This window comes from Globicephala melas, chromosome X (assembly GCF_963455315.2).
Source record: "Globicephala melas chromosome X, mGloMel1.2, whole genome shotgun sequence".
Lineage (NCBI taxonomy): Eukaryota > Metazoa > Chordata > Mammalia > Artiodactyla > Delphinidae > Globicephala > Globicephala melas.
Genome location: NC_083335.1, coordinates 12,623,902 through 12,641,178, shown reverse-complemented (window position 1 = coordinate 12,641,178; position 17,277 = coordinate 12,623,902). Strand labels below are relative to the sequence as shown.

General features: G+C 38.3%; 1 pseudogene; it reads right to left on the bottom strand.

Annotated features, from left to right (window-relative positions):
* LOC115847079 (olfactory receptor 13H1-like) overlaps nucleotides 1-15,826 on the bottom strand; it is a 34,789-nt pseudogene extending 18,963 nt beyond the window's left edge.
* Nucleotides 15,827-17,277: the final 1,451 nt, after the last annotated feature.

The following is a 17,277-nucleotide window of genomic DNA, read 5'->3' as shown; positions in this document are numbered from 1 at the left end:
TCCTTTAAAAACAACTGACTCCCATTTGATTGGGTCTGAGATAGGTTCATCTTTTATTCAATTCTTCTTTGTGGACAATTGTGAAAGAGCAAAAGACTGGTGACTCATTGACAGAGATGCAGGACAAGATATCTAAGGCCATCAGACCATTATCCTTCCTTTGACCACCTTCATTAGGGCATCTTTCACATCCTTGTTCCTCAGAATGTAAATGAGTGGGTTCTGCATGGGTTTTACTGCCCCGTACAACAATGTAACAATATTATCCTCATCCTGGGAAGATTGAGAGTGTGGGCACATATACACTGATTGCTCTCCCATAGTAAATTATGACCACAGTCAAGTGGGAGCCACAGGTAGAAAAGGCCTTGTGTCTGGCCTCTACAGAGTGGATCTTCAGGACAGCCACAGCAATACGGAAATAAGAGAGCACAGTGAACCCAAAAGGCAGGAACAGTACTACTACACCACTAGCAAACATTAGGATCTCCTTTACTAGTATATGAGAGCAAGTGGGTTTGAAGATTACTTGGAGCTCACATGTAAAATGGTTAACTACATTGTGGCCACGAAATTGGATTGGTGTGACTAGGACAGGAATCACAGCCATTAAGAAAGCACTGGCCCAATCTCCTGCCACCATCCAGATACAAACATTGTTGTGCAGGCATTCTGAGATGGCAATAAACCTGTCATGGCCATAACAGTAAGAAGGAAACACTCCATCACTCCCAAGTAAAGAGAGATCGTCATTTGGAAAAAGTAGTCACTATAGGATATAGTGGGAAAGTCCTTCCAGCAGTTCACCAGAACCATGTGTGTGGAGCTTGTAGACTAGCAGATATCTAAGAAGGATAATTGGCTGAGAAAGAAGTACATGGGGGGTGTGAAGATGGGAATCAATCCGGATAATGACAATGATGAGAATATACCCACCAAGGTGACAGATTAGATGAACAACATCGCCCAGAAGAAGGAGCTGAGATGCAGGCTGTCTGGAGAGCCCCATCAGAATGAATTCCATCACATTTGGATTATTTTCTTCAGTTGGGTAAATCATCATCCTTTCTATGAAGAGAAAAAGGAGGAAAGTATGACAAACATGATGTAATCCTAAGAAGGCACTGGAAAAAGGGCAAGGCTGAATGATGAGGAAGAACTTCACTTCACCAGAGGGAGAAAAAAAAAACAGTTTATGCCACTCTATAATCCTTTGGATCTTCTCATAGCTGTGGTTAGGTCAATGAGGCCTTGTTTTTAGCTCCTCATCCTCTCACTCAGCATTCAAACCTGAAGACGCAGAACCACACCCTCCTTATAATTTGTATTACAAGGGGGTATTTTGTATAGAGATTTGTTTGGGGTGGCTATCCTTGATTTCATGTCTGTAATGAGTGTTTTCATGGTGAAGTGCAGCTCTTCATAGGAACTTCTATACTTGCTAAGGCGTTTACTTGGCCCAGAATGATGATAGAAGCCATCAGACACAAGGGCAGGCATCTCAAACCCTAAACAGAACATTTCCCTTGTCTTTGCCTAGGTAACAAAATCAAAATTATTTTGCTTACAGTCAGATTTCAGGTCTTGAACATCTCTTGTCTTTTTTTTTTTAACATTTTTATTGGAGTATAATTGCTTTACAATGGTGTGTTGGTTTCTGCTGTATAACAAAGTGAATCAGCTATACGTATACCTATATCGCTATATCTCCTCTCTCTTGCGTCTCCCTCCCTCCCGCCCTCCCTATCCCACCCCTCTAGGTGGTCACATAGCACTGAGCTGATCTCCCTGTGCTATGCAGCTGCTTCCCACTAGCTATCTATTTGACATTTGGTAGTGTATATATGTCCATGCCACTCTCTCACTTCGTCCCATCTCACCCTTCCCCCTCCCCAAGTCCTCAAGTCCATTCTCTACGTCTGCGTCTTTATTCCTGTCCTGCCCCTAGGTTCATCAGAACCATTTTTTAATTTTTAGATTCCATATATATGTGTTAGCATATGGTGTTTGTCTTTTTCTTTCTGACTTGCTTCACTCTGTATGACAGACTCTAGGTCCATCCACCTCACTACAAATAACTCAGTTTTGTTTCTTTTTATGGCTACATCTCTTGTCTTTAGAGAAAAATTTCTTAGGTACAAGAGGGTAAAAGATACAGTAGAAATTAAAGATCTGATAATAGAATTCAAGGAACTTGAAAAAGGACTTGATCATAAACAGAAGTCGAGAATGTGCCAAGGGCAGCTCTGTGCCAATTTTGGGTTTTGCTTTTTGTGAAATTGCATGCAACTCTTATACAGGATAATTGTATTCTCCTGTAGCTGAGTTATAACTGAAAGAACCAGAGTAAATCATAGGAAAGAATACTGAAGTAAGGGCATTTTAGTTTTGATTTGACTATTTACTTGCTGTGTGACCCAACTGAGCTGCAGTTTCATTACCTATAGAATGAGGAAAAATATATGCCTTTCCTATGCCACAGAAATATTAAGTCACAACAAGATAATGGATTGGGGAATGCTGTGAAAATTATAAATGTATGAAAACATAAGTGATTATTGTTTCTGGAAGAAGGAATACAACCAAGATATCCCCTTATCCAACCTTCTTGTCTCTTTTCAAGGTGTAAGGGAGCCTAGGAATTCAGTAGTTGCATTTATAAACACCTTAGGTATAGGAAGCTTTTTCCTACTGAGGATAACTGACTCAACTCCCACATATCAGTCAGGGGCCATACATAAGTAAAAAGTAACTTCAAAAATTTTAATGGTTTTGTTTGTGAAGAAAAGAAGATGATTTTAAAATATTCAATCTAACTTTTTCTTTGTGAACTTAAATACACTTATTTTAAAATTTATTTATTTATTGAAATATAGTTGATTTACAGTATTATATTAGTTGCAGGTGTACAACATAGTGATTCAATATTTTTATAGCTTATACTCCATTTAAAGTTACTAGAAAACAATGGTTATATTTCCCTGTGCTGTACAACATATCCTTCTTGCTTATCTATTTTATATACAGTAGTTTGTATCTCTTAATCCCGTACCATTATCTTGCTCCTCTCTCCTTCCCTCTCTCCACTGGTAATCACCAGTTTGTTCTCTATATCTGTGAGTCTGCTTCTCTTTTGTTATATACATTCATTTTATTTTTTAGATTCCACATATCAGTGATAACATAGAGTATTTGTCTTTCTCTGTCTGACTTATTTCACTAAGCCTAATATCCTCTAGGTCCATCCAAGTTGTTGCAAATTGCAGAATTTCATTCTTTTTGTTGGATGATTAATATTCCATTGTGTGTATATACCACGTCTTTATCTATTCATCTGTTGATGTACACTTAAGTTGCTTCCATTATTTACAGTCTTGGATACTGTAAATAATGCTGGTATGAACACTGGGGTGCATGTATCTTCTCAGATTAGTGTTTTCATAAAAACACCTATTTTTTTTAAAAGAGGAAGCTTAATCCTCCTTTATATAACACTTGATGCACAAAAAACGTAATTTCTTTTTTAACATCTTTATTGGAGTATAATTGCTTTACAATGGTGTGTTAGTTTCTGCTTTATAACAAAGTGAATCAGTTATACATATACATATGTTCCCATATCTCTTCCCTCTTGCGTCTCCCTCCCTCCCACCCTCCCTATCCCACCTCTCCAGGTGGTCACAAAGCACCGAGCTGATCTCCCTGTGCTATGTGGCTGCTTCCCACTAGCTATCTATTTTACGTCTGGTAGTGTATATATGTCCATGCCACTCTCTCACTTTGTCCCAGCTTACCCTTCCCCCTCCCCATATCCTCAAGTCCATTCTCTAGTAGGTCTGTGTCTTTATTACCATCTTACCCCTAAGTTCTTCATGACATTTTTTTTCTTAGATTCCATATATATGTGTTAGCATATGGTATTTGTCTTTCTCTTTCTGACTCACTTCACTCTGTATGACAGACTCTAGGTCCATCCACCTCACTACAAATAACTCAATTTCGTTTCTTTTTATGGTTGAGTAATATTCCATTATATATATGTGCCACATCTTCTTTATCCATTCATCCGATGATGGACACTTAGGTTTCTTCCATCTCCTGGCTATTGTAAATAGAGCTGCAATGAACATTTTGGTACATGACTCTTTTTGAATTATGGTTTTCTCAGGGTATATGCCCAGTAGTGGGATTGCTGGGTCATATGGTAGTTCTATTTGTAGTAAAAAACATAATTTAAAATACACAATAATCTAAGTTGTTTGCATAGCTAGAAATGTGGTTTTCTAACTCTCCTAAATACTGATATCTATATTTACATTTATGTATATTATTAAAAGTAAGGCCAATTTATTCAATAACTTGATAAAACTAAGGATATTAAACATAAAACTAATGTTAAGTTTGTAGTTCAGGGTAAAGACTGAGAGATAGGAAGTCAGAGATGAAAATAAGGAATGGAGAAAAGAAGGCAGAGAGAAGAGAGAAGATCAATATCAAGAATGAGGTATAGAAGAGAATAATTTTGTTGTGGTATAAGAGGGTAGAACTAGAACTGGAAGACAGTTAAAAGAGAGGCAGATTTCAGCTGAGTAGGAGGACAGATTTTCTGTCTACATCAGCGATCCCCAACCGTTTTGGCACCAGGGACCGGTTTCGTGGAAGGCAGTTTTTCCACGGACTGGTGGGTGGGGGATGGTTTCGAGATGATTCAAGTGCATTACATTTATTGTGCACTTTATTTCTATTATTACTATATTGTAATATATAATGAAATAATTATACAACTCACCATAATGCAGAATCAGTGGAAGCCCTGAGCTTGTTTTCCTGCAACTAGATGGTCCCGTCGGGGGGTGATGGGAGACAGTGACACCCGAAGTGTGTTGCTTATGTTCAGTCTTCTCCGTGATCTCGTTTTGGTTGCTGTCACTACAGAAAACCCTGCTTCACAAAGATAGGATGTTGGAAATGGAAGCAGGCTTTTCAGTGCTTTCGTGGCAATCTCAGGATATTCCGCCCTGACTTTAATCCAGAATGTATGGAGATTTGAAGTTGTCTCAGACATACTTTTAAGGTCACAGTCATTTGCGATCTCAAGCAGTTGATCCTCTTCTAGTGTGGACAAAGTCGATTCACCTGGCTTATTCACAAATGGGTCACGGATCCATTCCTTCCCAGTTCGGGGGTCTTTTGTGGTTGTAAAGTAATGCTCAAACTCTTGAAAGCTGAGATAGGTGGTCATGCACCAGCTGGGATGAAAGAAGGCCCTGGCACAGTCTCTTCCAAAATCTCTGCTAATGTTTGAAACATGTCAAAAATCCCAATGTTCATATTCATCGCCCCCATAATTACAGTTTGGCTTTGAATGCAGCCACTTAATCTGCAGACTTGAACACAGTTGTAGTTCTTCCCTGAAGTGACAGATTGAGTTCGTTGAGCAGGTTGAATATGTCACACAAGTAAGCAAGTTTTGCGACCCATTCTGTGTCACTGAAATGTGCTGCCAGTGGTGACTGTTTTTCTAAAAGAAATCTGTGCAGTGGCTCTTGTAACTCAAAAACTCTGGCCAGTCATCTACCTTCAGAAAGCCATCTCACTTCTGCGAATAAGAGATGACATGTGTGCTCTGCGTCCATCTCCTCACAGAGCTGCACAAACAGATGTGAGTTAAGGGCATGTACTTTAATGTGGCTGATAATTTTAATCACATCCTGCAAAATGTTGTTAAGTTCAGTTGACATTTTTCAGGTAGCCAGCATTTTTCTCTGGATGACACAGTGCATAGACCCACATTCAGAAGTGACCTCTTTGACCTGAGTAGTGAAACCAGAAAGCTGTCCAGTCATGGCAGCCATTCTGTCCGTGCATATACCGACAGAAATGACTAATTCAGTTTTCTTGATATGTAATCATTCAAAGACTTGAATAGTTCTGTAGCTGTGGTGTTGGTTGGCAACAAAAGTGCACATAACATATCCTCATGCACATCCTCCTGAAAAATATATTGCACAAAAAAAAGCATTGTTGCCTTGTTGTCAACATCAGTAGACTTGTCAACCTGGATTGCATACCACAGTGACTCATTAATCTTCTCTAACAAGCGTGCCTCAGTATCCTCTGCTATTTCATCAATTTGTCTAGTTATAGTGCTAGCCAAAAGAGAAACACATGCCACCTTTTGAACTGCATCCTCTCCTAAAAGTTCACGACAAATGTCTTTATCAGCAGGCAGGATCAACTCTTCACCAATAGTAAAGGACTTCTTAGCTTTAGCAATGCGGTTAGCCACTAAGAATGGTGCTCTCAGTGCAGACACATGTGATAAAGTGGTGGCCTTCAATAATTCTTCTGTTCTTTGTGTTCATGTTTTTTCTTTTGAAAAACTCCAGAGGCTTGTCTTTTAATGCAGGGTGCTTGGTCTCCATGTGGTGAAGCAGTTTTGAAGGCTTCATGGCTTCGTTGGATAGCCGGTCACTGCATATTATACAAGGTGGGCTTGGAGAATGTGAATCACCTGTTGCAATGAACCCATAATTTAAATAGGACTCTTGGTATTTTCTTTTCAATGCAGCTTTCTTTTTGTTGGCAGTCTTAGAGTCTTCCACTGTCTCATCATTGTCTCATCATTCTCTTTTCAAAGAAGCTCTCCAGCGACGTTTGTTTTTTATTCATTTTGGCTAGGGTTAGCTTGTGGGCTTAGCAAAACTGTGACAAGTGCACAGTGTGGGAAAGAGGTGAGGACGGAAGTGGTAAATAAAATAATGGGTGGGCCACCACGTGGAGTGAAATTAAGTGTCAGATTCTGACTTAAAGCCTGCCACCAGATGCAGCTGTACAATTGAAGTACATCAACTCACTTGCCACTAGAAAGCCTGCCACCAGATGCAGCTTAATTGTCACTTGCCACTCACTGATAGGGTTTTGATATGAGTCTGCAAGCAATTGATTTATTATGTTCTCTGTGCAGTCAAACCTCTCTGCTAATGATAATCTGTATTTGCACCTGCTCCCCAGCGCTAGCATCACTGCCTCAGCTCCACCTCAGGTCATCAGGCATTAGATTCTCATAAGGAGCGTGCAACCTAGATCCCTCGCATGTGAAGTTCACAGTAGGGTTTGCGCTCCTATGAGAATCTAATGCCGCCGCTGATCTGACAAGAGGGGGAGTTCAGGTGCTAATGAGAGTGATGGGGAGTGGCTGTAAATACAGATGAAGCTTTGCTTGCTCACCCACCGCTCACCTCCTGCTGTGCAGCCCGGTTCATAACAGGCCACAGACCAGTACAAGTCCATGGCCTGGGGGTTGGGGACCCCTGGTCTAGATAACTAGAGTTATCTAATATGATGGAATAAGCAGTTTCATGAATTAGTGAGCTCACTCCTTCACTGATGCAACACTCAATTTCAGCCTGGTTATCAGTACAGTAGGGGGATCTCCCATATTAGACCATAGCCTGAACTAGGCCAAGTCTATACAACTGTGAGAATCTATAATGCCATAATTATGAGAGAGAAGAAATGGAAGAAAGAAGCAAGGGCATAGAGAAGGCAGGAAAGAGAAGAGACAGATCTAGGAGAGGGACAGATCCAGGGAGTTAAATTAGGGGAATATGGAGGAAGAGAGTAAGCAAAGAGAGATGGAAAGAGAGAGAAAGAACCATGCCCTCAAAGGGCTGCAGGGCACTAGTTAAGTAACTTCCTCTCCTCACCAAGCTTCTAACTAGGGTTATCTTTATTACTTAGCTCCATTTCCACCCTTCCTGTTAATGCTGCTTTTATCTTTAAAACACTTTATTGAGGTATAATCGCTATACAAAAAACTGTACATATTTAATATATACAGCTTGATGAGTTTGGAATAAGTATATACCTGTGATGCCATCACCACAATCTAAGCCATAAATATATCTATCACCTCCAAGAGTTTTTTCCTTCCCTCTTTATTATTATTATTATCAGTTAGTATTTGTGATAAGAACACAAGTTCTACCCTCTCAGTAAAGTTTTAAGTATAAAATACACTATAGGTTCTATGCTGTACAGTAGATCTCTAGGAATGATGATCCAGCAATCTCAGTTCTGGGTATATATCCAAAGGAATTTAAATCGGTATCTTGAAGAGATAGCTGCACTCCCATTTTCATTGCATCATTATTCACAATAGTCAAAACATGAAAGGAACCTAAATGTCCACTGGTGGATAAATGGATAAAGAAAATGTCATATGTACACATGATGGAATATTATTCAGCCTTGATAAAGAAGGAAATCCTGCCACTTGCGACAACATGGATGAACTTGGAGGGCATTATGCTAAGCGAAATAAGCCAGACTAGGAAGACGAATACTAGGTGACACTGCTTATATGAGGAATCTAAAATAGTCAAACTCATTGAAGCAGAGAGTAGAATGGTGGTTGCCAGGGATGGGGGCAGGGAAGGAGAAATGAGAAGGTATTAGTCAAAGGGTACGAAATTCCAGCTATACAAGATTAGTAAGTCAACTCAGAGCTTCGATTTCCATCACACAACTGTACCTACTAGAAAGTGACCCAATGGACTACTAAGGACCAAATCCAGTGTTATTTCTGTCTTTAATTTCATCTAACACTTCTTACCATTCCCACCTCTTGACATTTTTTCTTCCTTTGTCTTCTAAGATCCATTTCTCTCAATTCACCTCTCACCTCTCTGATTATCCTTTTACCATGTTAGCTTCTTCTTTCTAACTTCTAAATGTATGTATTTCTAAAGTTTCTGTAGCATTCAAGATAAGCTAGCTTGCTCTATAGCAACAAACAACCCTCAGATTTTGAGTGGCTTGAAACAAAGTTTACTTCTTGCTCATGCTACTTTTTCATCTGTGGTGGGTCTCTGCTCATTGAAGTCACCCAGGGACCCAGACTTACTGAGGAGTCTTCTTTATGTATGCTTTAATGATTGCTGAGGCAGGAAAAAAGAGGCATATTGAATTGTGCATTGCCTCTTTAACCTTCTGCCTGGAAGTCACTTTTACTCATGTTTAGTTGGCTAAACAATCATATGGCAATGATGTCATGTATCTGGAAGGAAATAAGAACTGGATTACTTGTGAAAGACTCTAATGACTACCATATATTCCTTCCTAATTTCTGTAACTTTATTCTGTCCGTGGATAGTCATGTCTAGTTTTATGACTTCATCTAACTCTTGGTACTCATGACTCCAAAAACTTATAGCTAGAGGCCAGATAGCTTTGTTTTTAGCCCAAGAGTCACATGTCCATTTGGCTTCTGAAGCCCCAGACTATTGGAAAGTAAAATTTAAAAAATTAAAATGTACTTGTCACCATCCTATTTAAAACTGTCATTGTTTCTTCCCTACTTGTACTAATAGCATCTGAATTTTCCCAATAAAGCAGTGAGAAACTTAGTCATCATCCCTCTTTCCTTAAGTTTCCCATATCGGCCACTAACACATCACCAAACTGCACTATCTCTTTAATGTGGCTTTTCTGCTCCATCCCTGATAGAGATTCCCTTGTCAAAGTCTTTTCTGTACCTTTTGCACGGACTCTGTCAATAGGTTCCAAAATAGTTTTTTATCCTTTTCATCTGTCCTGGACATTTTTGCCAGAGTAATCTTATAGTTTGATTATATCACTCCCTTATCCAAAACGCTTGTTTCATTCTCTACTGCCTATGAAATCAAGTCATAACTTCTTAGTCTGACATTCAGTACCTTTCATTATCCTTCATTATTTGTCCTCAACCTAACTTTCTGTCAGTTATGTTCACTGATCCTTGGTTTTCCCTTTGTTTATTTGCTCCCTATGATGTATGTACTCAATGTCCTACACCAAAACTCTCTGCCCAGGACTAAGAGGGTTCCTGGAATGGAGGACTTCAAGTGCCCAAACCTGGGGAATCCAGGCAAACTAGGATGAGTTGGCCTCCATAGATTTTCCATACTCACCATTCCCCAGACGTGCCACTTTCTATGACTTTGGTCACACAGCTCTGACCAGAATGGCTAACCATCCTATTCTCTCCATTAAAATTCTAGACATTTATTGATCAATCTCTTCCAAGAATCCTTTCTCCCAATTCAGAATTAATATTTTCCTCTAGTGTTCTCTCACAGTATTTTTGGTTTTTTCTTCCTCTGTTATAGTACATATCACTCTTTTCAATAAATTGTAGCTAATTGAGTATATATAGTACATGTTTATCTCCCTCTCTATGTTGTAAGCTTTCTGAGGGCAGAAACCACGTATCATTTATTTCCTTACCTGGTATAATGCTTTGTCCACAATAGGGGTCAATAAATACTTGTTTGACAGAAATTAGGGAGCAAAAAGAAAGATGAGAGCAAGGAAAGAAAGAAATGTGAGCACAGAGGGGGTACGGAGGGAGGAAGAGGGAGGAAGAAAGGGGAGATAGGAAAATCTCATACACTTCGAGCTCTTTTTTCCTGAGGTGATAGCAGATCCGTTCCTTTCCTACTGGTATGCCGCCCAAACATTTTTCCTACTAACCATCCCCAAATAATCTATAATCTAGTTTAGTAATTGGTTTTCATTACTTCAGTAAGATTACCTAGTCCTATTTACTGTTTACCTCTTCTGGAAACATCAATTACTTACTGTTCTCTACCAGCCAACATTATACAACTGTCTATTCCCAATTTCCAGAGGCTCTTACCTCCATATCACTTTTAGCTTGTTACTATTAATCCACCCATGGTAAGCATCCTTCACCCCACCCTCTCTAACCCTAAAGCTTTAACCAGTACTAACACAAGAAAGTTTGGGTTACATCACTTCTGCCACTACCATCAGTTCCAACCCACTCATAACTTATTTCTGGGCCATGTGATACTAGGATACTCTCCTTTAAGATTACATTTGCAGAGTGAAATATTGGTGGTAAAACACTAAGGATAGAGAATTTGTTCTTACATTTTAATATCCTTAGCCTCTGTGTGCTTAATTCGGGGAAGTAAGTGGGAGGCAAGGAGGAGTGTACACTGAGAAACCATTGGTTATAGACACTTTTTTTGGCCTTGATCCACCTCATGGTTCCTCTCTACTGAGCTAAACTCTCCTTCTATTTAAGTAACTTAAATTTAACAAATGAATTTTGAGCATCTGTAATGTACATTCTGTGCTACCTGTTGTGTTCTTGTAGGACTCTGCATATACTTCTATTAGAGCACTCTGTGTATTAAACTGCAGCTGTTTGTTCAGAGTTTGGTTTCCTCGCGAGACAGAGAGAGTATGTCTTTTAAAGTGTATCTAGTGCTTAGTACAGTGTCAAGGACAAAAAGAGTGCTCAATAAATGTTGGAAAGATAAATATGTAGATTCTTTAAAAGAAACAGAGATAAGTGTAAGACATGGTCCCTGCTCTGGAAGTGGTCACCACCTAGCAGGTAGAAGAGGGGAGGACCTCTGAATACAAATAACTTTAAACAAGTCAGACAAACAAGTCTTGCCACTCTATTATAGAACCCAGTGAACAACTGAGAGATGTATTTTGACCAGGGGATCTTGAGTTCACTTGACAGATTTATATTTGGTTCCAAATTTCCTGTATTGTCTTCAATAGAGGCTTTTATTTTGTCTTGGAATTTCATGATTTGATGACCAGCTTCATTTTTCTGCTAGCTAATTTTTTTTCTCACCACGAAAAGGGACTAATATTAAAAATCAAAGTAGAGTTGTTTTTGTTGGGAGAAGAGGAAAAATGAGACGATAGAGGAATGGTAACTGAATTTTCTGAATCTGAAACTGATATGGATGTTCTGATAATTGCTAGGCAACTTTCAGGAATATCATGATGGAGTATTAGAAGTTGGAGTTATCCTAGATAATTGAGTTATGAGGGACAATGTGGTGTTTAAGGGTGTGGGCTCTGCAGACAGACATGGGTTTGAATCTTGCCCTTGCTACTTCATGTGACCTTGGCCAAACCATCTAACTTCTCTGAGTTTTAGTTTTGTCATTTATAAAATAATTTCTACTCTAGAGTGATGTTATGGATATTAAATGAGATGGTTGATAAAACATTATCCTTGGTATACAGTAAGTACTTGATAAATTTATTTCTATTCTATTAATATTACAGGGGCCTGAATATGATGCTCAGGTGATATAGGCATTGACTAGAAGTTGGACAAAATGGCTTTTTAAGTTATTCCAGGCCTGAGACTCTGAGTTTATAATTCTTTGGCCGAGGGGAAAATAAACTTTACTTACCATTGCCTGTGCTGATCAGATAACCTCAAAGCCCAGACACACTGCATAATTCTCCGACAGCAATAACTCAGCTGGCAGTTCCCAGGCAGAGATGTAGGAGAAAGTCCAATATCCGGGAAGCGCTAGGATCTACAACTTCCTGTGGTCTGCCTAGTGAAATCTGACCAGATAAGAACAGTTAATAAGAAGCTCTCGAGATATAAAAGCTCCCCTTTTATCTCTGAATGTGAATATTATTGATGTTAAATACCTGAATGGATGAGGTTAATTTGAATAGTCTTCTATTGTTGCAAGAAATATGGAAAACTGTTCAGGGAAACTTGAAAAACTCTTCTTCATACTTGTGGCATGAACTGAAAGAAATTATTTTCTTATTCTGAAAAAATGATGGCTCCACTGCCTGTGTGAGGTAGAAGCTTTTAAGGACTGGACCCAGAGACACCCCATTGTGGTATCTAAGAAGAGATCAAGTCTCATATTCTGGACCTGCCTTCTGTAACACTTTGCAAGTCATGCCAGATTCCTATCAAGGCCGAACAATTTACCTTGAGGTCCCCAGATATTTCCAACTGCCATTAATGTCTTGAATAAGAAAGCATTGCATTGCAATGAAAACATTTAATGGCTATAAATTCAATTTCCAAGAAGCTTTTCTCTTTTGGATACTCAAGGGGCAGGGTCCCTGGGCAATGACTTATTATTTCCCTTACCTGCTCTGCAATGCTTACAGAGACTATCCAGGAAAATATTTTGATAACTTGATTCTCCTAGTAATCCCTCCCCCTTTTCATTTCTTGAAACAATTTTCTGAGTGTGATCACATACCCTCTTTTCTCCTTCCATCATACAGGGGTGGATTTACTATAAAATATCAGATGTTGCTTTCATGTCTCAAACTCCTTTTGTGAGCAAACCCAGGCTATGGGCCTGATAAATGTTTAGCAAGAAAGCAGCATAGCATAGTATTTGAGTGAGAGCTCTGTTGTCAGGCAAACCTGAGTTGAATTTCCAGATCTGCCACCTACTAATTGTGTGACTTCTCTGCATCTCAGTTTCTTCATCTGAAAAATGAATTGAATACAGTAATACTTATCTAATAGGGTTGTTTTGGGGATAAAATATAACAATGCACAGCAGTGCCTGATTAAAGTGTTCAGTAAATGGTAGCTACTATTATCGAGAAGCAGATCTCTTCATCAAGTTCGCAAGATGAGAGGATGTAGCTAAAGTGGTAAATGTGTATGCAAGTACTTTATGAAGTATTAGGTCATTCTGAGGGTATACCATCAATTATTCTGTTGAGTTGGCATATCCTAAGATTAGACGTATTTATGAAGGGCTGCAACGGTAGTCCCTTAATACCCCTTCAACTTCTGGGACTATAGCTATATCAGGGTATGCTTAGACAGTAGCAATCGGGAAACTAAAATCCTAGGTCATTAAAGCAAACAGGTAGAAAAATAGCCTTTAGTTATGGTACCACAAGACAGGATAAGCAGTGGGGTATAATATCTTGTGCCTATCTTACTGTTTCACTTCTCTAGCAAAAGGTTGACAGCTCCATATTTGGCTTTTCCAAAAAACATAATACACCCGATGAGGTGGTTGAAATGCATTTATAATTCTTGCTTTGGGGGATATGGCTTGGACAAGTTGGAAAGCAAAGTTGAAGTATTCTATGAAGAACTCCCATTCTTTTAGGAGTTGGAGACACATCTGAGACCTGCACCTGAAGGGAGAAAAAGGGAGGCTGGAAGACAGTGGGTTAGCTTCTCATACACCTGGGACTGGACTTGAAGTGCTAAGAGTATGGAATTGCTCATTTTTGTTGTTGGAGTATCAGTTGCCTACTATAAAGGTGTTTGCTGAGACAGTGAGATCTAGGTCTGAAGACACCTGCATAAACTTGAAATAGAACTTTAGGCAATCCATTAGCCTCTCTGAGACTTTTTCTTTTTCTTCCTTTAAAATTGAAGTGAGATTTACATATAGTGAGATACACTAAATGTAAAACTGAGGAATTATGAAAAATGTACATACCTATGTAACCACAACCTCAGTAAAGATATAGAATATTTCTACCACCCCCCCAAATTCTTTCGTGTTCCCTTCCAGTCAATCACTACTGCCACTGGCAGCCACTATTTTGTTTTATATTCCCCCATATTAGTTTTGCCAGTTCTTGAATGTCATATGCATGGAAGCATATAGAATGCACATTTTTGTATGTAGCTTCTTTTACTTAATGTAATGTTTTTGAGATTTATCCATGTTGTTTCATGTATTAATTGCTTATGATTTCTTTTTTTTTAATTTCTTACTATTGAGGAATAGACCATTGTATGAATATATCACAATTGTTTTATCTATTCCCCTATTGATAGAATTTGAGTTGTTTCTGATTTGGAGCTATATTGAATAATGCTGCTATAAACATTCATGTACAAGTCATTTTGTCGACATTTGTTTTCACTTCTCCTGGGTAAATACCTAGGAGTCTAATGGCTGTGTCAGAGTAGATATAGGTTTAATTTTAAAGACGTTTTCAGATGTTTTTTGAAATTGTTTATAAAATTTTCCATGGCCACCAGCAATATATGAGTTCCAGTTGCTTCATATCCTTGCCAATATTGGTGTTGTTGGTATTGTTAATTTTAACCATCTGGTGGTATGTGGTAGTATCTCATTGGGTTTCTAAAAAAAACTATTTTGAAATAACTTTATATTTAGAAAAATTATAATGATAGTACAAGAGAGTTCCCATACACTTTTCACCCTAACATCACCCTCCTATTGTGGTTTCAATTTACACTTCACTAATGACAAATAATGCTGAGTACATTTCATATGACTATTGGTGATTTAGAATCTTTCTTTGTGAAGTATGTGCTCAAGTCCTTTGCTTATTTTTATTGAGTTGTCTTTTTGTTATTGATTTTTAGGAGTTTCTTATATATCTCAAATGTAGTATTTTGTCAAATGTGAACATTGTGAGTATTTTCTCACAGTCAGTGGTTTGCCTTTTCCCTTCCTTAATGGTATTTTTGAAGAAGTTTTAAATTTTGATGAAGTTCAATGTATCCATTTATAAATGATTAGTGCTTTTTGTGATCTGTCCAGGAAATCTTTACCACTGCCAATGTCATAGAGATATTCTATATTTTCTTCTAGAAGCTTTACAGTTTTAACATTTACTTTGGTCTATGATCTATCTTCAATTAATTTTTTAGTATGGTGTGAGGTAAGAGTAGAGGTTCACTTTTTCCCCATATGGCATCTGTATTAGTTTTCTAGGACTGTCATAACAAATTACCACTATCTGGGTGGCTTAAAATAATAAAATTTGTTGTTTCACATTTCCAGAAGCCAGAAATCCAGAATCAAGGTGTCAACAGGTCTCTAGGGAAGAGTCCTTCTGTACCTCTTCCAGCTTTTGGTGGCTCCAGGCCATCCTTGGCTTGTGATAGCATAACTGCAAACTCTGCCTCCATCTTCACATGGCCTTCTTCGCTATGTCTCTTGTTCTCTCCTCTTCTTGTAAGAACATCAGGCATTGGATTTAGGGCCCATTCTAAATCCAGTATCATCATCCTGAGATCCTTAACTAATTACATCTGCAAAGAAACTTTCTCCAAATAACATCACATTCTGAGGTTCTGAGTGAAGATAATTTTTTTGTGGGGGAGAGATACTAATCAACCCACTGCAATTTCCAATTGTTCCTCCACCATTTCTTGGAAAGACTATCTTTTTACCACCAAATTACCTTGTAATCTTTGTCAAAATTCAATAGCTCTTGTAGGTGAGGCTCCAGTTCTGTACTCCGTATTCTAATCTGTTGTTCTATTTGCTCATGCTTAAAGCAGTACTTAGCTCTAGAGTAAGTCCTAAAATCAGGTAGTGTGAGTCATCCAACTTTGTTTTCTTTTTCAAAATTGTTTGGCTATTCTAGATTCTTCGTTTTTGATATATATATATTAGAAAAAATTGTTAACTTCTACAAAAACTCCTTTTGGGATTTTGACTAGATTGTGTGGAACATATAGAGGAGTGTGGGGAGAATTAACATCTCATAGAAATGAAATTGATTTTTGTATATTGACCCTGTAGTTGGTAAACTTTATAAATTCACTTATTTTTTCTACTAGCTTTCTATATCCACAAATAGTTTAGAATTTTCTACATACAAGATTGTGCTATTTGCAAATAAGGACAGTTTTCCAGTTCGATGGCCTTTATTTTATTTTCTTGCCATATTTTGCTAGCAAGAACCTCTAGTACTATATTGAATATAAAGTGGTGAGAGTTAACACCTTTAACTGCTTCCTAAACTCAGCTGGAAATAATTCAGTATTTCACCTGATGGTGGTAACTGTAAAGGTTTTGTTGCTGTTGTTGTTTATTTATTTATTTATTTATTGTGTTATTTTATTTTATTATTATTATTTGTAACATCTTTGTTAGAGTATAATTGCTTTACACTGGTGTGTCAGTTTCTGCTTTATAACAAACTGAATCAGTTATACATATACATATGTCCCCATATCCCTTCCCTCTTGCGTCTCCCTCCCACCCTCCCTATCCCACCCCTCTAGGTGGTCACAGAGCACCGACCTGATCTCCCTGTGCTATGTGGCTGCTTCCCACTAGCTATCTATTTTACGTTTGGTAGTGTATATATGTCCATGCCACTCTCTCACTTTGTCCCAGCTTACCCTTCCCCCTCCCCGTATCCTCAAGTCCATTCTTTAGTAGGTCTGCATCTTTATTCCCGTCTTGCCCCTAGGTTCTTCTGACCATTTTTTTTTTAGATTCCATATATATATTAGCATACAGTATTTGTTTTTCTCTTTCTGACTTACTTCACTCTGTATGACACTCTTAAGTCCATCCACCTCACTACAAATAACTCAGTTTCGTTTCTTTTTATGGCTGAGTAATATTCCATTGTATATATGTGCCACATCTTCTTTATCCATTCATCTGTCGATGGACACTTAGGATGCTTCCATGTCCTGGCTATTGTAAATAGAGCAGCAAT